Genomic DNA, 23487 nt, shown 5'->3' on the forward strand with positions numbered 1-23487 from the left:
AATGACAGAGAGGTAGACACACAGACATACAGAAACACAGACACAGACATACAGACACACAGACATACAGACATAGACATATAGTGCATGCTAGTATACTTTCCACAAACCTTGAGACATGATATGTACTTCTCAGGAACTGAAGACCCATAGAAATACCCCTGGAAACATGAATCATAAAACTTGGACTGGGGAGAACATCTATTTTTAGTCTGGATGGTCGGTCCCCTGCCATGAATCACTGAGTCACAATAGGAAAGTCTGAAAGGAGTGGAGAGTGAGGAGAGAGGAGAAAGGAAGATCTGGAATCTTCCTTACTTATTTACTTCCTTACTTAGCTGGAGATCTAGATTGTCACTACCGTTTGGCAAAGCTTCAGATCCTGATACTCTCAGGGTTTTAGGGTGAAAGGCCCATAACCTCACTCACAAGCTCCTCCTGTTCCAGACTGCATATTTTTATTGTTAGCAGCAACCATCACTGCCTGTTTTGGTTGCTCTAGAATTAATTGATCATTCAGTATTCAGAACTGAAGACTTGGAGATTAGTAACTTCTTCCATTCAAGCCAGTGGGATTCAATGCAAAAATGGTCTATTCACTTATTCAGGATCCAGAATTTCCTGTTCTCTCTTGCAGTCCTCCGCATTCTTTTTTAAAATCTATTTGTCTAAGTAATACAAAAAAAAAAAATATTAACTTCTTTTGAATTCAATGATATCAGAGAAAAGCTTTTATTAATCTCTGAATTGTACAGGGTGCTATACCAAGAATTGTATGAACACAACATTTCTGCCTTCTAAGAGCTTATGATACAAAATCTAATCCCCAAATTAATAACCACAGCATGATGTCTAATGACTCCTATGTCTCATCATCATCAAAATTCAAACATAGGGGAAAAGGCAACAAACATTATTAATATCCATAATGTGCTGGGTACTGGGCTAAACATTTTTTAACAAATTTTTCTCATTTGATCCTCACAATAAATTTGGGAAGTAACTGCTATTATTCCAATTTACAGTGGAGAAAACTGAGGCAATCAGACATTAAGTAACTTCCCCAGGGTCGGTTAGCTACTAAGTGTCTGAAGTTGCATTTGAATTCACATTTTCCTAATCCAAGTTTGGTGTTCTTTCTGTCAGCTGCCTCAAGCCATGTGTAGTTATTTTATGACACTTTAATACACTTCATAAGAACCTTATAGAGTTGCAAATAAAACACTACATGATGTTTGAGGCAGAAGGTCATTCTAGAAGGAGAGGATATAAGGAATACTTTGTGAAAGAGGCAGCATTTGAGTATTTAGTTCTTCTTGACTCCAGGACCAAAATTCTATCCACTGTGCATCTGACTGCCTGTGATCTAACCTGTCTTTGATTTTTGCTTAACCCATATGTTTTCACTAATGGACCCTCAGTCCAATTTTTCACACTTTTTTTCAACTGCCTCTCAGATAATCCACTTCTGTAACCTGTTCTGATTGGTTCATAAACCTTCCTTTCCAAGAAACCAACACTCTCACCAAATAAATCATCTTTCAAGATTTTGATGTGGAATTTTCTCCTCTTAACGTGGCTGTCCTCTCTTTTCAAAATATATTTAAAGGTGAAAATAGTACACCATCATTAATAATTGTTTGGAACTGGCCTGAAGACCAAATACTACTAACATTGCTTCTCTGGGTGAATTTTAAGCTACTAAATATAAAATTATTTAGATTTTTCCTTCCCTTGAGCCATGGAATCTTACTAGCCCAGGGAATGGCAAGCAACCTAAATAGAGGGAATAATAATATTTAGTAAATAATCTTCATCTAAAAGTGTTATATTATGAATTTATAGCAGCCTTGGAAAACAGCACACAAACACAAGTGGACCAAACCATACAAATTACAAACCTGCACTTCCCCTAGGGGTACTTCTAGTAGAATGAATGAAATCAGCACAAACCCTGAAAACATTTTTATTCTTCCCAAGCAAGTGGCTTTTCCCAGATTCACTGAACTCCAGTGAAATTCCTTTGTATTTAATGAACATCTAGATTCAGCCCCTCCAGCTCTTCACTCATTCCTTTCCTGATATTTCTTCTTAGAATATGGCAGATGGTTGATCCATCTGACACCATTGGGAAAGAGGAAGGAGCTTGGCTCAGGAGTGATCACCAAGAGCTAACTACCTGTATAGGAACAGATAGCTGCAGGCCTTTGTAATGGTTCACAGTATTTTTCTCTCTAGGTTATTAGTTCCAATAGACACTGAATTTGAGTTAAGACTATCAGACATGTTCAGTAGCCTTTTGGAAATGAATTGGAAAGCATGGTGGAGCTTGATATGAAATTCTCTGGACACAATTAAGAAGCTACAGGGCAAAGAACAGGCCCTTATGTCCAGATTCTGAGGCATGGCTTGAGACTCTGGGAGTCCGGCTTCAGTTTTGTCTCTGTTAGTGATTTCATGAAATTCAAGTTATGTTTTGGTTTCCTTCTGCCTCATTCCAGGGAGATGAGAATGCCCACCTGTATCCAAGGATGAGGCAGGTGACCTTGTCCAGCCCTACCTCACTTAAATCTAATTCCCTTGCATGTCATGACATCACTTCTCTGATGTCATGGTCGTCTTCAAGAAAAATTTTAAACTAGTAATTTCAATTTGTTTTACATTATCAAAGTAGGAATGATGAGTTTGACAACTTAGAGGACTAGAGTTGTTCAAATGACAACTTTCACCAAAATGAGACCAAAAGAGACAGCTGAATCTTATTTTATCTTTAATAAGTCAATAAGCATTTGCAAATCACTGTACTAGATTCTAAGAATGGGAATGTGAAGAAGGCTTCCAAATATACACAGATATCGAGATATATATAAAAATACACATATATATATACACACACATGTATATGTAGGAATGTATGTGTACACATACATATATACCTATATATACCATCCCTACCCTTCAGAAACTTATAATTTAGTTGGAAGGCAAATCATATATAGACACATAAAAGGTTAATCTACAATGCAATGTGGTACAAGACCTATATATACAGATATGTAAGTATTTAAGGAAAGAGAATATTATAGATTAGAATAATTGGGAAATATCAGAGAAACAACAAGCCTGGAGTTGAGTTTTAAGAACAGGTAATATCCCTACAGGCAAAGGGGAGATGGGAGAATTTTTGCTTGAGTTTAGGCAATAAGAATGGTGTGATCACTGGCATGGGAGAAGGCATATGTATTATATGTTCAAGGCTGATGAGTACTGAAATTTAACTTAAGAGAAGAAAGGGTTAAAATTTTGAAAAGATAGCACGGCAATAGATTGTGGAGGACCTTCAATGCCATGCTAAATAATTTTGCCTTGTCCTATATAAAAAAAAAATGGGAATAGAGAGGAGTAAGATGAAAGGAGTGCTTTAGCAAGATGAATCTGGTATTTGTGTTAAAGATAAGATTAGAAGAGAAAGGAAACAAATCAGGGAGACCAGATAAGAAACTGTAGTTATAATCTAAGTATCTGGGGACAAGGGCCTAAATAACAATGGAAATTAAAAGGAAGAAGCAGATAATAGGGAGATGAAGGTAGGATATTATGAATGATTAGATAACTGATTGGATAAAGAGTTTAAAAAAGTTAGAGTGAAAGATGATTGTAGCTTTTGAACTCTTGCAAGAAAGAGAATGCTGATGTAATGACTTTCTACTATATCCTTATTTATCTTGAATTTCAATTTCCTATTCGACTTTTTCGTTTCTTTCTAGGAGTATGTGTTCTTAATATATAATATTAACCCCTCTTCTTTCTGCCTATTTTGTTTCTTTTCAAAGAGAGTATATGTGGCTAGGTATGATGATAGAGAGGCTGAGGTCAACAGAATCTTTATGCCTGGAATTCTGAATAGCAGTGGATTATGTCAATCGGTGTCCACGCGAAGTTTAGCATTCATATAAATGAGCTACCCAGGAGTTGGGGAGGGTGCTAGGTCCCAGAGAATGGATAATTAAAAGGAAAAGGAGCAGATCAAAGTTTTCTTGTGAATCAATAGTGGTAGTAGGTCATGGGTAGATTCTATATTTCTAGCCTAGTCAAGATGGGAACACACAGCATTTTTTAAGTATATGTAAGTATGTAGTCAGCAATTTTATGCTTAATGCAGTGCTAAAAGATGTATTTAGTAACTGTTGTGACCACATCTGACTTGGATTGAATCTCTCTCCCTCTCTCCCTCTCTCTCTCTCCTCGCAGTCTCTCTCTCTCTCTCTCTCTCTCTCTCTCTCTCTCTCTCTCTCTCTCTCTCTCTCTCTCTCTCTCTTTCTCCCCATCCCCTCTCCTTTTCCCCCTCTCTCTCTCTCTGTCTCTCTCTGTGTCTCTGTCTCTGTCTCTCATAAGCTAGCTTCACTTTCCTTAATCAGGAATTTAGAGAATTTGGAAAGTCACTATTCTTAGTCATATTACTTATTAACACAAAGATAGTATGGAAAACTCAAATAACCAGTGAGAACAATGATTCAAATAGCAAAGTATATTAGCATTGCAGATTGTGTTCACTTCTCCTTTCCCCTGCTTCCTTACCCCTTGTCCAGCCAATTTGAAGGAAAGAAAAGAAAATGGAGTGATTTCATGAAGAATAAAACCCAACATGGGCACTTTCTTAAAAACAGATTTTTTAAGAAGCAAGAGAAGAAAGAAAGCAATAAGGTAAAAATCTGCCCTGTTTTGCTGATGGCAATGATTTGCTCCAGATCCAGCCCACTCCCATCTGATACCTCCATGATCATTTAATGTGTGATTTTTATCCCCTTGCTCCATTCTCTGCCACATAATACAAAAAAATGCTGAAAGCTTGGAGTCACTTTTCCTTCGTGCTTCTCAAGCACAGTATAGAGGGAAAAAAATCTTAATAGAATACTATCCAAGTACAAAGGAAACAAAATCAAGACCTGTGAGAACTATTAAGACCTGCACCTGTACCTTTTTCACCTTGCCAAAAACTCCTGTGATCCTTGGGATCATAAGAAGTCTTGGATCTGAGCCACAAGAGAAAAAGCCGTATTCTAACCATGGGTGCCAAAGCACCCAGTCTTTGTAAGAGGTTAGATTTGCCTCCTGCATTGGGATCATCTTGCCTAATACTATAGCCCATATAATTGATGTGGCTCTTCCTTTCTCTGTTATCATTTATATCCACTCCAAGAGTCAGAGAATAGAAAATAGTGCATTGAATAGGAAACTTTAGAATTAGAAAGATGAGTTCGTCATGCTTCTGATAAATACATTTAATCTTTCTGTGCCTTGGGCAAACCCCTAAAAAGACAAATTGCAAAGAAGGTACTGATTTGTATTGGTGTCCTCCAGGATGCTGTCCTGGGCTTTCTTTTGTCTCATTTAGTGATCTCATTAATTCTCATGGAGTGAAAGATTTTTTAAAAATTAATTTTGTTCCAATTATATGTAAATTTGTTTTTCTAATTGTGCTTTAAAATTTTTTTGATCTTCAAATTTTTTTCCTCCCTCCCTTCCTTTCTTCCCTCATTGAAAAGGCAAGCAATTTGATATAGGTTATACATGTGCAATAATACAAAACATGTTTCCCTAATAGTCATGCTGTGAAAGAAAATAGACCCCCCCCCAAAAAAAAAAAAAAAACAGCAACATGAAAAACAAAGGTTAAAAAAGTATGCTTCAAATAGCTTTCAGACTCCATCAATTCATTCTCTGGAGATATTTTTCATTACAAAATTTCTCAAAATTGTCTTAAATCAATGTATTGCTAAGAATAGCTAAGTGATTCACAGTTTACCATCATACAGTATTAGCATTACTATATAAGATATTCTCTTGGTTCTGCTCACTTCACTAACAGATCATGTAGGTATTTACAGAATTTTCTGAAAACATCCTGCTCAACATTTCTGATAGCACAACAGTATTCTAATAAAATCAATACTCCAACTTGTTCAACAATTCCCTAATTGATGAATTTTCAAATTTTTTTGCCACTACAAAAAGTTAACTATAAATATTTTTGTACACATAGGTCCTTTTTATTTTCTTTGAGATACAGATCTAGTAGTGGTATTACTGGTTCAAAGAGCATAGTTTTGGGGTTTTATGAGTATAGTTTGAAATTGCTCTACAAAATTGTTGGATCAATTCACAACTCAACCAACAATGCATTAATGTCCCAATTTTCCCATAGACCCTCTAATTTTTGTAATTTTCCTTTCCTTTCATATTAGCCAACCTTATAGAAATAAGGTGATATCTCAGAGTTATTTTAAATTGCATTTCTTTAACCAATAGTAATTTGTAACCTTTTAAATATCTCTTCATCTCAAAACTCTCTGTTCATATCCCTTAATCTTATCAATTGGGGAATGAATTTTATTCTTGTGACTTTGACTCAGGGGCTATACATCTGAGAAATAAGACCTTTGATTAACAACTATTAAATTATTTTGTTAATTATTATTAATAATTTGTATTATAAAAACTTATTTAATTATTTTAAAATTTTTCTCAGAGAAAGAGCCAAGACACCTAAACTCGTCCTAAAACTCTCTGACACCTTTAAATAAGACCACAAACAATGCTGGAGTAACAGATTCCACAGAAAAACAAGGTGAAATAATTTCCCAGCCACAAACAAGTTAAAAGGTTGGCAGAAAATATCTGCCACATTAGGATGAGAGTGAAGGACAACTGAGCAAAAAGAAACACAAACTGGGACCTAGAAAACCAGGAGTATTCGGATTCACTGAATCTGCAAAGCTTCCTGAGCTCTCGGTCCACAATAGTAAGAGAGTCTGTTGAACAATTGTTCAAAATGAAATTATAGGGGCCTCTTTCCTGGCATTAGGAAAGAATTCTGTTGTTTTGTTCATACTCAGCTCCAGTTTGTAGTACTGAGTGGTAACTCCATAATGAGAAGAAGCACCAGCACACCAGAGTTTGAGGCCAAAGTGAAGCAGGGACTTTGTCACGGTACCAGGGCAGAAAAGAGTCACTCAGAGACAAGAGCACAGTCCAGGAAAGGAGTCAACATCTCTTCTTAAATCATACCACCTTGGAAGAACAGAAAATTTAAAGGTCTCTACAAGTATCTCTCCCCAGAAGTATCTCTGAAAAGTCACAGAAAACCTGTGAAATTTGGGACAGTGAACCCTTCACTCCAGAAGCAGAGCCATAAGAACTCTTAACAAACAGTTAAAAGTCAAGAAATAGACTGAAAAAGTTAGCAAACAACAGAAAAATATTATGACTATAGAAAAGTGCTATAGTGACAAGGAAGATAAAAATACTCAGAAGAAGATTAAAATGTCAAATCTCCTACATCCAAAGACTCCTGGGAAAATATGAATTGGGCTCAGGCCATGGAGGGGTTCAAAAAAGATTTTGAAAATAAAATAAAAGAGATAGAGGAAAACTGAGAAGGGAAATGAAAGTGATATAAGCAAATCATGAAAACAAGAGTTAACAACTTGGTAAAGGAGATGCAAAAAAAGATACTAAAGAAAACAACATTTTAAAAATAGACTAGGTCAAATGGTAAAAGAAGTACAAAAAAAAAAAAAAAAAACAGTTGAGGAAAATAATGCATTGAAAATCAGTATTGGCCAAATGGAAAATTCACTGAAAAAAAAATTCCTTAAAAATAGAATTGTTCAAATGTTTGAAAAGAAGGTAAAAAGCTCACTGAAGAAAATAATTCCTTAAAAATTAAAATTGAACAAATGGAAGTTAATGACAGTATAAGAAATCAAGAAACAATAAACCAAAACTGAAAGAATGAAAAAAGAAGACAATTTGAAATATGTCATTGGAAAAATGACTGACCTAGGAAACACATTCAGGTGATATAATTTAAGAATTATTGAACTACTTGAAAACCATGATAAAAAACAAAGACTAAAGATCATCTTTCAAGAAATTATTAAGGAAAATATTCCAATATCCTAGAACCAGATGATAACATAGAAACTGAATGAATCCACTGATCACCTCCTGAAAGAGATCTTTTAACTGGAAACTCCCAGGAATATTATAGCCAAATTCCAGAGCTCTCAAGTCAAGGAGAAAATATTTCAGGAGAGAAACAATTCAAATATCATGGAGCCACAATCAGGATAATACAATATCTATCAGCTTCTATATTAAAAGATCAGAGGGTTTAGAATATGATATTTTTGAAGAACAAAGGAGCTAGGATTACAATCAAGGATCACCCACACAGCAAAACTGAGTATAATCCTTCAGAGGAAAATGGATATTCAATAAAACTGAGGATTTTCAAGCTTTCTTGATGAAAAGATCAAAACTGAATAGAAAATTTGACTTTCAAATATAAGACTTAAGAAAAGTATGAAAAGAGAAATAGGAAAGAGAAATCATAAAGATCTTAATAAGGTTAAGCTATTTATATTCCTATGGGAATATGATACTTGTAACATTAGAGATTTCTCATTATTAGGGCATTTAGAAGGAGTTTATATAGATAGAGAGATTAGGTGTGAGTTAAATATGAAGGAATAATAGCTAAAAATAAAATTAAAGGTTGAGAAAAGAATGAACGAGGAAAATTAGAGAGAGGTAGAATGCCTCATATAAAAGAGGTACTAAAAAGCTTTTAAATATTTTAATTAATTGTATTAATATATTTTTAATTATATTAATATGATTATATTAATATAGTTAGTTCCTTTTGGCAGATAGATTTCCAAATATTTTGTATTATCTGCAGTCATTTAAAATGGAATTTCTCTATCTCCTGATATTCCATCACAAACACATCCACAGTATATTGAGCCATGTCCCAGTTAATGGGCATCCCCTCAGTTTTTAATTTTTTGCCCCAAGAAGACAGTTGCAATGGATATTTTTGTTCATATAGGTCATTTTCTTCCAGGAATTCTTTTTGGCCTTGAGCCCAATTCACTTTTTTTTTTGAAGTCTTTGGATGTAGCAATTTTAACTTTATTGTCTTCTTCTGAGTTTGTGTTTTGATTTTCCTATATAGTAACTTTCTATGGTCAGGTTCTTTTATATTTATTTGTTCATTTTTCTAGCCAATTTTAATTTTATGTTAAAGTTGGACTCTGCTCCTGGGGTTGAGATAGCACTGTTCCAAGTTTGCTGCAGTTTTCAGAGCTAATTCTGAAAGTCTGTAAATTTTCCGTTTTTCCAAACTGGCAAGATCTAAGGAAAGGTATACTCATTGCTCTCCTGTTGTATTCTTTGATCTCTGAGTGACCACAAGCAGTGGTCTTCTCCTTCTGGGACTATGACTGAGAACTGTGTATAGGCAATAGAGCAGAGTCCAAAGAATTTCCTGTAATCACTTTCTGACCAATTGTCTGACTCCCTTATTATCTCTGGGCTGAGAACGCTAGATCCCACCATTATAAATTCAATCACTTCCTGTCCTGTGCTGGCCTGGACTTTGTTGGACTATTGCATTCATATATCACAGTTTGTTCAGATGTTCAGATATCCCCCATTTGATCAATATCCTCTCAATTTCTAATTCTTTGTCACCTCAAAGATTGCTGCTGTAGACATTTTTGTACACATAGGTTCTTTTGTATATGGGCCTTTTTTCCTTTTTTAAGATACAGACCAAGTGGTTATACTTCTGAATCAAAGGTTATGCTCAGTTTTAAAGTCCTTTGGACATAGTTCCAAATTGATCTGTAGACTCCACTGTTGCTGTGTATAATGTTCTCCCAGTTCTACTCACTTTAATGCATTTGTGTTCCAATTTCCCCACATTCTCATCAGCATTTGTAATTTTCCTTTTTTGTCATCTTACCCAATCTGATGGGTATAAGTTGTTATAATTTGCATATCTCTTAATCAGTGATTTAGATTTTTTTTATATGACTATAGATGACTTTAATTGCTTTATTTGAAAACCATCTATTCATATCCTTTGACCATTTGACCATTGACATGTCACGTTCACCCCAGTGAGATAGATTTGTTCTATAATCTCCTAAATTGTCTTAGGCTAGATGAGTGTTTTACCCTGAACTCTTACTGGTTCAGCTCCTTCAGAATTCCTTTTGAGGCACTATTTTAACTCTACTTGGAGTGGGATTTTGGAGAGCTCAAGTGAATGCCTACCTTGGTTCTGCTTCTCACACATTATTTCAGTTGATTCACAAGTTCATATAAAAGTCTAGTCTCTCTTCTGAATGCCACTCACAAATTGACAACTGTCTAGTGGATGATCTGTAGATATCCCAAATTGAACATATCTTCTTATGAATTTCTCTATTACTGTCAAGAGTACCATCATCCTTCCTGTTAGCCAAGTTTGAAACCTCAATGTCTTCCCCAAACCCTCACTCATAACCAGTTCCTTGTCAAGACTTGTCTTGTCTTTTTCTATTACATCTATTGTATCTATCCCTTTTTACCTTTCAGCTACCTTAGTAATTCAGATCTTCATTAACTCTTGCCAAGACTATTGCAATAGCTTTTTAGTTGTTCTCTTTGCCTCAACAAGTCTCTCAATGCTCAAACCCATCTTCTACACAGCGGCCAAAAAAGACTTTCTAAAAGTATAGTTCTGACCATATTAGTATAAATAATAAATGAATAAAATCTTCTCTATTTGGCATTTAAAACGCTTCATCACCTAGTTCCTTTCTATTTTTTTCAATCTTATACATTTTACCCTCCCATATACTCAAAGGATGCTATGGCTCAAACACAACACTGTTTCCTCTTTCCTTACCTTTGTAGTGGTTATCTCCTATATTTGGGATGCTCTCTTTCCTTTCCTTCTCCTCTTTGAATCCCTGATTTCCTTGAAGATTCATCTTAAAAAACCATTTAAAAAGCCTTTCCCACAACTTCCAGCTGCTAGAGTCTTGCTTATTCTGTATGTATCTTGTATATACAGACAGTTCTCACTTTGTGTAAATAGACCTTTCCATGAATCTCTATATAAAGTGATTTTTTTTTATCTAATATGAATCTACCAGAGTATATTGGGAAGGAAAGGAAGGAGGGAGAGATGAATGGTGCTCCATACCCATGGAGGAAGGGAGCTGGCACATATCCAAGGACATGTGGGGGTCAGGGATAGAGAAGTAAGAAAAGGAGGAGGAATAACAGATCAGAGTCCGTCATGCAAGAACGTAAGTTGAACTGAGAGGAAGAAGGGGTAGACAGAGACATGGCAGCTGAGCATTGAGGGGAGCAGTGGCAGAGGCAGGGACAGACACAAGGTACCCAAGCAAAAACAGATGGAAGAGAAAGAGGAAAATATTAAGCCAAGCCCTCATCTGGAAGTAGACTCTCTGGTTCTTTGGTTTTCACTTGGAGATATTTTAAAAGACTTTTTTAAAGGAGTTTTAGGGATGTAAAATTGAATATGGAGGTGTCAAAGAGAGTGCAGCATTGAGTATGAAACCTAGTTTGTGAGTCTGTGTGACTGAAAGGATGGCAATAATATGGAAGTTTGGAAGAATAGTTGAATCTGTGGGAAGTAATGATATCATATATAGGAAAAAAGAAGAGCACCCAAAACAGGATCCTGTGAGATACCCTGAATCTATGATTCAGCAAAGGAGGTATGTCATAAAAATATAAAGAGAAGAAAGTATCAAGAAGAGGATTATTGACTGTGTCAAAAGCTACAGGAAAGCCAAGAAAGTTGAAGATCATGCACATGCTCTTAGATTTGGTCATCAAAAAACTTCTAATATTTTTGGAGAGAGTAATTTCAGTTGAATGGAATCAGAAGTTGGACTTTAGTGTTAAGAAGAGAGTGAGAGGAAAGGAAGTAGGGGCACCCATTGTAGACAGTTTCCTCCAGGAGATTAGTCACAAAAAGGAGGAGATATATGGAGTGATAGATCGTCTGAATGATGAATTAAATGAGGTTTTTTTTTTAAATATGAGACAATGAGACATAAGCATGTTTGTAAGCAATAAGGAAGCAGCCCAAAGATGGGGAGAGATTGAAGATAAATGAGTGGAAATAACAGAGAGGAAAATCTGCTGAAGAAGATGGGATAGAATTGGATCATTTGTGCACATTGAGGTGTTTTCTTTGGCAAGATGGGCCATGTCATGTGAGACAGAAGTGAAGAAGATGACAGCAGTGAGGTCTATGTGTTGTGAGATAAAGACAAAAGAGAAAAAAGGAGTTTTCACTGAATGTTTCAAATTTTTCTTATTACTAAATCTGAGGTGAGGTTCACAGCCGAGATGGTGGGGGACAGAGGAAGTTATGAGAGGTTTGATAAAGGATGAAAAGGTTTGGAAGAGCCACTGCAGTGAATGGGATAGTAATTTAATTAGAGAGGTTTAAAGTATTGTCTTGTAGTAGTGGCTTAGTTAAGACAATGCATTATTAAATTGTAGTAAACTTAGTATGGTTTCATGATTTTCTACAATTTCATTCAGCAGTGTGTGTATCAAAGTGAAGACAAAAGAGTATAGATGTGGTATGAGTTAAATGTTTAATAAATATTTTTTGATGGACAAAAATAAATGAAAAAAACATTTTTCTCAGCTTTTCTTCTCTACCTCAACTCATTCAAAACATTGGCATTCTTGTCAGTATTATTATACAACTAATTGTTGTATATTATTGTACCCATCCTATACCTGTCCTTGATTTGATCTTCTGTATATACCGTTTTTAAAAATCTAATTTGGTGACTAAGTTCTATGTATACTCACTTTCCTCTTCCCCCATTTTCCCCTTATTGGAGCTGTTTTTCTTTGTAAAATTAAGAATTTCACTATTATGAACTTACTTTCTAAGCTTTCCGGACTAAGATCTATTAAATTTTAGTCTGTGGAATTCTTCAGACATTTCTCTGAACCTTTTGACATCTGCTTTCCCAAAATCTGAAGTATGTGTTAAAATATAGCTAGCTTTTCCCTCTATCACATATTCTAAGATGAAATTGTTGGTTGTGCATTAAAGAGGGGAGCAACTAAATGGTGAATTTAATTTCAGACGTCTTTAATCTTCGAGAAAGATGGCTAGCAGCAAATTGAAATGTGAAATTGGAGGTCAAGAGAAAGGGAAGATAGGGCTAAAGACATAGATTGAGAATGAATAACTGAAGTTGTGAGATAAGTGAGTTTTCTGATGCCCAAAACACAGAGAACACTTCTGGGAGCAAAACTTGGGGAATATCAACAGTTAGGAACCATAACCTTCCTGAACTGCACAAGTTCAGAGGAATCATTTGGGATGGAAGCTAGATTATTAGAAGCTAGAAATAAATAACAAAAGGATGGAACATTGGTCAGTTTTGGCATACAATGAATATTGGTCAGTTTTGGCATACCAGTGGAATTAATTATGCTGGGAATGAAACAATATTGATTTATTATTTTTATTTTGCCAAGAAAGAAAAAAAAAACACAACATCCAGTAAAATGACTTAGGAACATAGGATCTAGAGCTCCAAGGGAACTCAGAAATGACCTTAAGTTCTTCATTTAGCAGATGAGGAAAATTAAGCCATTTTAACTCAGAGAATTTAGATAACTTGCCCAAGGTCACAGATGTAGAAAAATGCATAGTCACAATTTAATCTAAATCCTCAGACTCCAACTTAAGTATTCTTTCTCACTTAACCATGCAGTCTTTTCTCCCTGAAAAGTCATGCAAGTCAATGATGAAATTAGATATAGATTACTTATTTCCCCTTATGATTTCCTCCCACCGGAGTAAAGAGAAATATTGTAGAAGTTCAATATTGGAAGGACCTCAGGTGTCTTGTAGTCTAATGTACTTGTGAAAGGAATCTGCTTTAAAAATCAGCAAGATATTGGTTCCCAAAGGCTAGCCATAGATAAAAATTAGGCAAAAAGTGTTTTTTATTTATTTTCAAAAATTTTTGAGGTTCTTTGTTTTCCTTTCCTTCTTTTTACTTTTCCTTCCTTCCTCTTTCTTTTTTCTCTTCTCTTTTTCCTCTTCTTCCTCTTCTTCCTCCTCCTCCTCTTCATCTTCTTTGTTTTCTTCTTCCTCTTCTTTCTTTTCTTCTTCTTCTTCTTCTTTGTTTTCTTCTTCCATGTCTTCTTTCTTTTCTTTTTCTTCATCTTCTTTGTTCCTCTCCCTTCTTTCTTCTCTCTCTCTTTCCCTCCCTCCCTTCCCTTCCTCTCTGTCTCTCTCTCTGTCTCTGTCTCTCTCTCCAATAGCACTTTTTAGTCCATTCCTGGTACAGATCAAGATTTGAACTTAGACATGTTTCATTATTGTAATCTGGGTCACTTTATTCCTCCTTAGACTGGTAGCCCTCACATTTGTGCCATGTTTAGTGCAGACACCCAATCAGCTTTAGCCTCATAGCAGCTCAAAATTCCTTAACTCAAGGGATCCTCCAACCTCAGTATTTCTAGTACCAGAACGTACAGGTTTGCATCACAATACTTAGTGAAAATTGGAGATATTTTGATAGCTATCCACACACATTTGTAAGCTCTCTTGTTTTTCACTCTATTCCCTTACCTCTCTTATCCCACCAAAGCACATAATGGGGAAAAATGGCAGCATCCAGGTAATTGGGACAGAAAAATGCTCGCACTGTGGAGTAATGGAACAGATTCTGGCTCTATTTCTCTAAGAGTAAAGCAGCATTCAAGTCCTTCTCTCAGTCCAGTCCTAAAGGAGTTAATGGTTCTGCCTGTGAGACACAAAAATAAAAAGGCTTAAATCCAATTAAAAAGACTTCAGAAGTAAGTCAGGCATAAAAGTGTTCAAGAATCTCTAAGACTGAATTCTTTTAATTGACAAATGATACTGCCATTGTAGACAGGGTAACGTATCTAACTCCTATGATTTTATGTCTGTAAATGAAGCCTCCAGGAAGCCCTCCAGGAAAAGAAGATCAATGAGGACAAAAGAAACATTCCATTTCATTTACCTTTTATCAATTTAAGTTCCCATTGGGATAGTGATTTCTCCCCTCCTCTTCTCTCTACATAAGGCCAATTCTCAATTATTCAACAAATGTTTATCCAGTTCTAGTGAATAGGATGGAATCCTCAAACAGATAATCCTCAAACCAAAAGTTGAAAGCCTTTTACTCTGACTGGAATTTTGCTTCCTTACTATTTCTCAGATTAAGGAGTGGGGTAACAAATGAACCATGAAATAATCTGAAAGAATAAAGGGCCTGAAAACATTCCATAAACTGAGCAACCTACTTCATTATTAAAAAAAAAAAAATCAGTTCAGGGCAACTAGATGGTGCAGTAGATAGAGCACCAGCCATGAAGTCAGGAGGACCTGAGTTCAAATCTGATCTTAGACATTTAATATGTCCTAGCTGTGTGACCCTGGGTAAGTCACTTAACCCTAAGGGTAAGAGGAAAAAAGTTAGCTCTTCTCAATTCATATTAAAAGAAGGTATAAAACAAGGTTCGGTGAAAACACATTTGTGCCTTAACGATGGTGAGAGTAAGTGAAAGTGAGGAATATTACACTGGTATCACAGGACTAAGAGCATATTTAGATTTGTCTTAATTTATGAGTTAGACACAGTATGTACAACATTGCTTGCTAGGTTTCAATTCAACACATAAAAAGTTTGGTGAACATATTTCTGTCCATAAATGACTTTCAGAGTGAGATTTAGTTCTATGTAGGAATAAGGAATCTTCTGTTTGGCTGGGAAGCCAGAAAAACTGATAACTTAGGAGACAGTGAACTAGAATTAAACTCACACATAAGAGAATGCCTTCTCCTCTTTCATGCTTTTCCTTTCTGAAGCTAATTAAGAAATATTATGAAATACTTAGGGTGGGAGAAGCATTAGGGAAACAGTTTACTTTTTCTCCTATCTGACCAAACATGTGTTCAAGAATTCATGATGACTCTGTTTATTTTGTATTTATTCTTTCCTAATTTTAGGTGAACAACTCTTTCAGGAAGACAGTGCTCATGTGACTGATGAGGGCAGGAGATCCATCAAAGCAAGGTCAAATTCAATACTGATAGTAGTAGCAATTAAGTGGCTAGTGGCACAGTGGATAGAGTGCTGGGTCTAGAGGCAGGAATATTAGAGTTAAAATATAGCCTTAAATATGTGACTTATTAACTATGTGACTGACTAGCTATTTAACCCTGTTTGCCTCTGTTTCCTTTTATGTAAAATGAGGGGAGGGAGAGAAGGAAGTAGCCATTCTGGAATCTTTGCCAAGAAAATTTCAAATGGGCTCATGAAGAATTGGACATGATTGAACAAGTCAGGCTAAGAAATAAAACAAGTAGTATTATTCCAACCTAGAAAAGAGAATGCTATGAAATAAAGAATTATGAAAAGATTATAATAGAATAGAATATCTTACCAGTACTATAAAATCCATCAGAGTTGATTGTCTTCAAAATGTTTCTTCATTTTATATTTCAGCTCTACTGAGCACAGTTGGATCAATACCAATTGGGCTCTCTATTTTCAGGGGTGTGTGTGTGTGTGTGTGTGTGGTGTGTGTGTGTGTGTATCTGTCTGTCTGTCTCCCTCTCTCTCAGCTTCTCTCCTTCCCTCCTTCCCTCTACCACATGAACACTACTTCTTGGGTGCAAAATGGGCAATGGTCCTATCCCAGGCCCAGGCTTGCTTAGGAGCTCATGACATGGCTGAGGTGAATGATTAGATAGTTCTACCATTCCTTGCTATACTTTCCAAACTACCCAAATGCAGTTCTAACACTCTTAAGCTGTAAGAACATGATCTTACAGGAAAGGCTTTTACTTCCAACTCAGAAGGCAACCAAAAGACTTTGGGTCATTATCCTGTATGAATGCCTAGGTCATCATGGCCAAGAAGAAGCACTCATATGATAATTGCACATGTTCTGAAGAGGTGGATGAGGTAAGGGAAAGTGCTTTTGTATAATATATAAACAGAGGCAAATCTAAATTTCCATGTGCGTGTGTGCTTTATTGTAATTTAATTGAACCTTCTCCAAAAAGGGAAGGGTAGCAAAAAAAGGTGTAATAATTGCAATGAGAGGTATATCCTATGATTTGCCTCAACAATCAATGATGTCTCTTTCAGTTTCTCTTCTGGTTACCCAACTCCAAAAAAAAGCCCTATTTGAGATTATTCTGCAAGCTTCTAGCTAAAATTCTGACTTGCCTTTCTAGTTATGTGTTAGGTCTATCCTAAAAGAAGTCTAGAAGTGCCAGTGCCCCAATCAATTTATTCTTTCTTGCTTTTCCAGGGGAGACAAGATTAAAGGAATATTGACTGAGCATGTTAATTAGAATAGGGCTGAGACCTTTCTTTAATTTGAATCCAGTTTTCAGGGAATTCCAGTCCTCAGAGAGATTATGTAGGAAAAGTTTATTTTTAAAGTCCTCAGTCTTTTCTCCTTTGTTGCCACACCTCTACACATCCAGTGCCTACATGTCTTCTTATGTTTCTGCAGTGTAGTATTTTCTCCAATAATGTCCTTTCCTAAGGTTCAGAATTTTATTTTATCCAATCAAAAAATCTTTTTGTATTTTAAATTGTATGTATTTATTTAATATATTTCATCAGTTACATTCAAAACAAATTATTTTTACATTTGTTCTTAAAATTTTTGAATTCTAGGTTTCTCCTTTATTCTCAACCACAATTAAAAAATCACTTAAGAAGTTATGCAAAAATTGCCATAAAAGTCAAGTCGTGAAAAACAGATCTCACCCTAATAAAAATTAAAACTCTTAAGAAAAATTAAGTTGAGAGAGAAAGAGAGAGAGTTACAGAGAGAATTAGAGAGAGACAGAAAGAGAAAGCAAAAGAGAGAGAAGGGGAGAGAGAGAAAGAGAAGGAGAGAGAGAAAAAAAGAGAGAGAGAGAAGAAGAAGAAGAAGAAGAAGAAGAAGAAGAAGAAGAAGAAGAAGAAGAAGAAGAAGAAGAAGAAGAAGAAGAAGAAGAAGAGGAAGAAGAAGAAGAAGAAGAAGAAGAGGAAGAAGAAGAAGAAGAGGAAGAAGAAGGAGGAGGAGGAGGAGGAGGAGGAGGTGGAGGAGGAGGAGGGAGGGAGGGAGAGAGGGAGAGAGAATGCTTCAAATGCTTCAATCTGCATTTGGATACAACCAGTTCCCTCTCTTGGTATGGATAGGATTTTTCATCATAAGTCCTTCAGAGTAGTTGTGAATGACAATCAAAAAAATCTTAAATTCAATTCCCTTTCATTTGTCATAGTAGAAAATAAATTTAATGAACTAGTACAGGCCAGGGCATTAATGGTTGATAAAAACTTAATATATTATGGTGGAATTTCAGGCAGTATGCGTACAGAGATTGAGATAAGCATGATATTTATGATGCCCTTCAAACTACATCACATAGCTCACTACATGTGCCTCCTTAAAGTAAAATTGGCCCTTTGGAACCTGTTAGAAGTAAAATGTAAATAATGAAAACTTTTCAATAACCAAACTCTTCTTTAAGTTTTATAAAGAAACATAGGTGTCCCAAAATGGATAGCAACATGACCAATGTTTGGCTCAAAGAAAAAGAAAGAGTGAAAGTAGATTTTATTGCTGAAATCAGGGTTAACAGCCTCTGAGAAAGAAGCTAAACAGAAGACTCAAGAGACTCTTTTGCTTAGCCTACAAAGACTTCAATTGTCACTTCCCCTATAGTCTGAGTGGAATTTCTGTTTTCCTGCTACTTCCCCAGATAAACCCTTATCAGCAAGTCACACTTCTACTGGCTCAGCTACTATATATTATGAGGATTTCTTTCATTCACCAATGCATCTTGGAAGAAGGCAGCCTGTGAGTCCCAAGTGATCTCCTGGAGTAGGGAATTTTTTACATTTTTGCAAGTCATGAAGAACTTTTTGGCAGTCTCTTTCTCAAAAATAATTTTGTTTTTAATGAACAAAACAAAATAGACATGATCACAAAGACAAACAATTATACTGAAATACAATTATTAAAGGGAAGCTAAACTTCACATTAGATAGAACACTGAGCTCAGAATCAGGAAGAACTGAGTTCAATTCTGACCTTAGATAATTAGTTGTGTGAGCCTGGACAAATCATTTTAACCCTGCTTGTTTCAATTTCCTCGCCTGTAAAATGAGTTGGAGAAGGAAATACCAATCCAGTGCAGTATCTTTGCCAAGAAAACTCCTAACAGGGGCAGCTAGGTGGCACAGCCCTGAAATCGAGAGGACCTGAGTTCAAATTTGACCTCAGACACTTAACACTTCCTAACTGTGTGACCCTGGGCAAGTCACTTAACTCCAATTGCCTCAGCAAAAAATAAATAAATAAAAAGAAATTAAAAAAAAAAAACAAAAAAACTCCTAACAAAAGAAAGAGACCCACATGTGCAAAAATGTTTGTGGCAGCCCTTTTTGTAATGGCAAAAAACTAGAAACTTAGTGCATGCCCATCAGTTGGAGAATGGCTGAATAAATTGTGGCATATGAATGTTATGGAACATTATTGTTCTGTAAGAAATGACCAACAGGATGATTTCAGAGAAGCATGGAGACACTTGCATGACCTGATGCTAAATGAAAGAAGATAATTATATACTCCAACAATATTACACGAAGATCAATTCTGATGAACATGACTCTTTCCAACAATGAAATGATTGATGCCAGTTCCAATGATCTTGTAATGAAGAGAGCCATCTACACCCAGAGAGAGGATTATAGGAACTGGATATAGATCACAACATAACATTTTCACTCTAAAGGAAAGGAAGAATGGGGAAAATTAACTCACATAAAAGAGACACAAAAGGAAGAACTTTTATAGTAGACCGGGAAATGGCAAGGAAGGAGGTGGTGGTGAACAATGTTTAAACTTTACTCTCATTAAAATTAGAGGGAATAATTAGAGGGAACACATTATTGGATATAGGAATCGATCTTATCCTTCAGGAAAGGAGGAGGCTAAGGGGATAAAAAAAGGATAAGACTAATAGAAGAGAAGGTGAATTGGTACAGGCAATGGTCTAGCAGGGGCCCTCAAACTACGGCCCACGGGTCAGATGCAGCAGCTGAGGATGTTTAGCCCCTTCCCCCAGGGCTATGAAGTTTCTTTGTTTAAAGGCCCACAAAAGAAAGTTTTTGTTTTTACTATAGTCCGGCCCTCCAACAGTCTGAGGGACAGTGAACTGGCCCCCTGTTTAAAAAGTTTGAGGACCCCTGGACTTTAAAGCAAAACACTTTTGATGAGGGAAAGGGTGAAAAGAGAAGAAAATAAGGGGAATTGAATGGAGGAAAATATACAATTATCATAATTATAAAGGTAAATGGGATGGACTCACCCATAAAATGGAAAGAGGATAGCAGAATGAATTAAAAACCAGAATCCTACAATATTTTTGTTTACAAGAAAAACATTTGAAGCAGGGAGACACACAGAGTTAAAGATAAGGGACTGAAGTAAAATTCCTTATGCCTCAGCTGAATGAAAAATAAAACACAGAGGTAACAATTATAACCCTAAACAAACCAAAAGCAAAAATAGATTTAATTAAAAGAGACAAGGAGAAGAAACTGAATTTTGCTAAAAAGTATCATGAACAATGAAATAATATCAACACAAAATATATTCACCTAATATGGCATCCAGATTTTTAAAGGAGAAATGAGTTACAGGAGATATGATAGACCTCTGGAGAAAATTGCATTATTTTTATGCCCTAATTCATGGTTCAATTATATATTGCTAAGGAAAAAGTATATTCCTTTCTATTTACCATTCAATTTTCCACAGGTCTATCATATCTAACTTTATCATTTACCTTATTAATTTATTTCTTATTTTTTAATATTTATCTAGGTGTGAGAGGCAAAAGTTGAGGTTCTCCTCCTTCCCACTGGTGTAGTTTTACTTTACAAGTATCTCCAGTAACTCAGGTGAGAGATGGGTGAAGGTAGACATTTAAAGTGGTTAAGCAGCCCTGAAAAGGGCTCAGCAAACACATCAGAGGTGCTATTCCTCCCTGAAAATCCCATATACCCTGTAGTACCTGTCTAAAAGAACTGCTATGAGGTTGAAATGATATGTTTATGAAGCTCATAGTAAATGCTAGGTACTTTGTAAATAATCATCCCCATCTTCCTCCTCATTGTTATTCATCTCATTCTCATTTTTTCTATTCAATTCAGACAGAATAGGTCTGGAAGCAGTTGCAGTTCTGAACATTTTCTTTTTAATGTAATGTTCTGAAGAGAATTTCAAAGTTGGTAAAAAAAAAACTGCTTTTTGTAGTTGAATAAAAATATTAGGATTTAAGCTTTATAGCCTTGTTAAAAGTACCATTGCTACAACTCCTGTGATAAGCAGGACAATAGGAATATTTTGTACTCAATCTTATTCTTCATGATTTTTATTTCTTCTGCTCAGTTTCCATATTTTGACAGACCTTCAAGACATGAAGCATTGAGATTATAAATATTTTTGCTGAAAATTGTAGGCTTGGGAGTAAAGATTTTAGGATCAGGATTAGGCTTTGTTATAACCAACAGACTTTTTTAATGGCTTGGTTCTAGTTCATATTATCCATTGAACCCTACAAGATATTTTGAGGTCTATATTTGTAGTATGAACATCTGTCATTTTTCAGTCCCTGAAAGACATAGTGTTTGATGTATAATCCTAACTCAGATTGAATCTTGCTAGGTATCCAATGAATGATGAATTTTTGCAATATAAAGTGGTGTTAGAAAGTTTCTGCCATTTTTTTGTCAAATCTTCATCAATCACAAAGTCTGAGCTCATTATGATGATGCTTCATTAAATTTTAGTGGAGATAAATTGCCATTATAAACTGCATCCATTTCTATAAATAGAATCAGCAATGTTTCTTTATCAACATATTGATTTCATTCATGGCAGGCTGTTTTGTTGTTGATGATGATGTTGTTGTTGTTGTTGTTGTTGTTGTTGCTGTTGGATCTTATTTATATAATTTGTCTGGAGCAGAACTACTTTCAGTAACATTTGGCAAATTCAGTGTCACATACCTGGTTACTAGGCCTCTTGCTATTTTTCAGCAAAGTGATTTCTTGTTATTCCAAAGGATTTTATTTAATTTTTAACATATTTATATATTCTAATAATATATATCAATTTTCTTCCTTTTGTTGAATAAACATTAATTTTTCTATACATGCTTTAGGGCGATGAGTCATTAATATCATAGAGGTTTTTTGAAGATTTCTTCTTTCCTTTTATCTCACTTTTTCTTTCTTTATTCCTCTCTCCCTCCCTCCTTCCTTTCTTCCTTCCTTTCTCTATTCCTTTATTTTTTTTCATTCTTTTTTTCTTTCTTCTTTTGTTCTTTTTTTTCTATTAGTCATCTTTGACCTACTCCATTTCCAGCCCAGGCCTGTTCCCCTTCCCAATCTGATGATCTCCTTATCCTGATGGTCTCTTGATTTTACCATATTGATCTCAAACTTAATACAAACAGTCAATCAACATAGCCCACTGAAGCTTGGGACTCCTGAGCTCAAGGGATCTGTCAGCCTCAGCCTTCTGTAGTAGCTGGGATTACAAGTGTTCAAAACAAAAGTATACATGTATACAAGTATATATGAAAACTAGTATTGTCTAGTTTTAAGTTGCTTTAAAAATTCTATTTCTAACTGGAAATTGAGTGGATACCCATCAGTTGAAGAATGGCTGAATAAATTGCAATATATGAATGTGATAGAATATTATTGTTCTATAAGTAATAATGACCAGGCTGGTTTCAGAAAAGCATGGAAAGACTTATTTGAAGATGGAAAGAACTTACATGAAAGATATTGAGTGAAGAGAGAAAAACCAGGAGAACAATATATATATACATATATACATACAGTAATGGCAAGATTGTGTAATGATCAACTGTAATGGACTTGGCTCTTCTCAGCAATGCAGTGATTCAAGATAATTCCAATAGACTTGAAATGGAAAAATGCCATCTGCAACCAAAGAGAGAATTATAGAGAATGCACATCAAAGCATAATATTTTCAACTTTTTTGGTTTGTTTATTTGTTTGCTTTTTCTTTCTTATAGTTTTTTTTTCCCTTTTGTTCTGAGTGGAAGGAGAAAAAATTTGGAACACAAAATCTTACAAAAATGAATGTTGGAAACTATATTTACGTGTATTTGAAAAAATACTATTGATAAAAAAATCTATTCCTGTTCAGCTACAGTTTTAGAATGCCAATAAGTCTCTAACTTATGCAGCCATAACCTTCTCCTTGATATCTTTATGCTCCATGTATCTTGTCTAGAAAAAACCAAATATTTGCACATGCTGTCTTCATCCATTGGTTCAATGTATGTAACCTATGGATTCAAATTTGAAGAAGTTTCTATCTTTCCTTGTTGTAAGTTAGACTTTTTATTCTTATGAATCAAAATAAAATTTTGATAGTGGAGAAGGATTTCATAAAAAGAGGGAGCAGTTTAATTTGCTTTTTTGTTGGAGTCATACAGCTTTATTCATTTCTTTCCAGTATAAGTTCAGAACTCTTTCTACTCTATAATA

This window comes from Antechinus flavipes, chromosome 2 (genome assembly GCF_016432865.1).
Source record: "Antechinus flavipes isolate AdamAnt ecotype Samford, QLD, Australia chromosome 2, AdamAnt_v2, whole genome shotgun sequence".
NCBI lineage: Eukaryota > Metazoa > Chordata > Mammalia > Dasyuromorphia > Dasyuridae > Antechinus > Antechinus flavipes.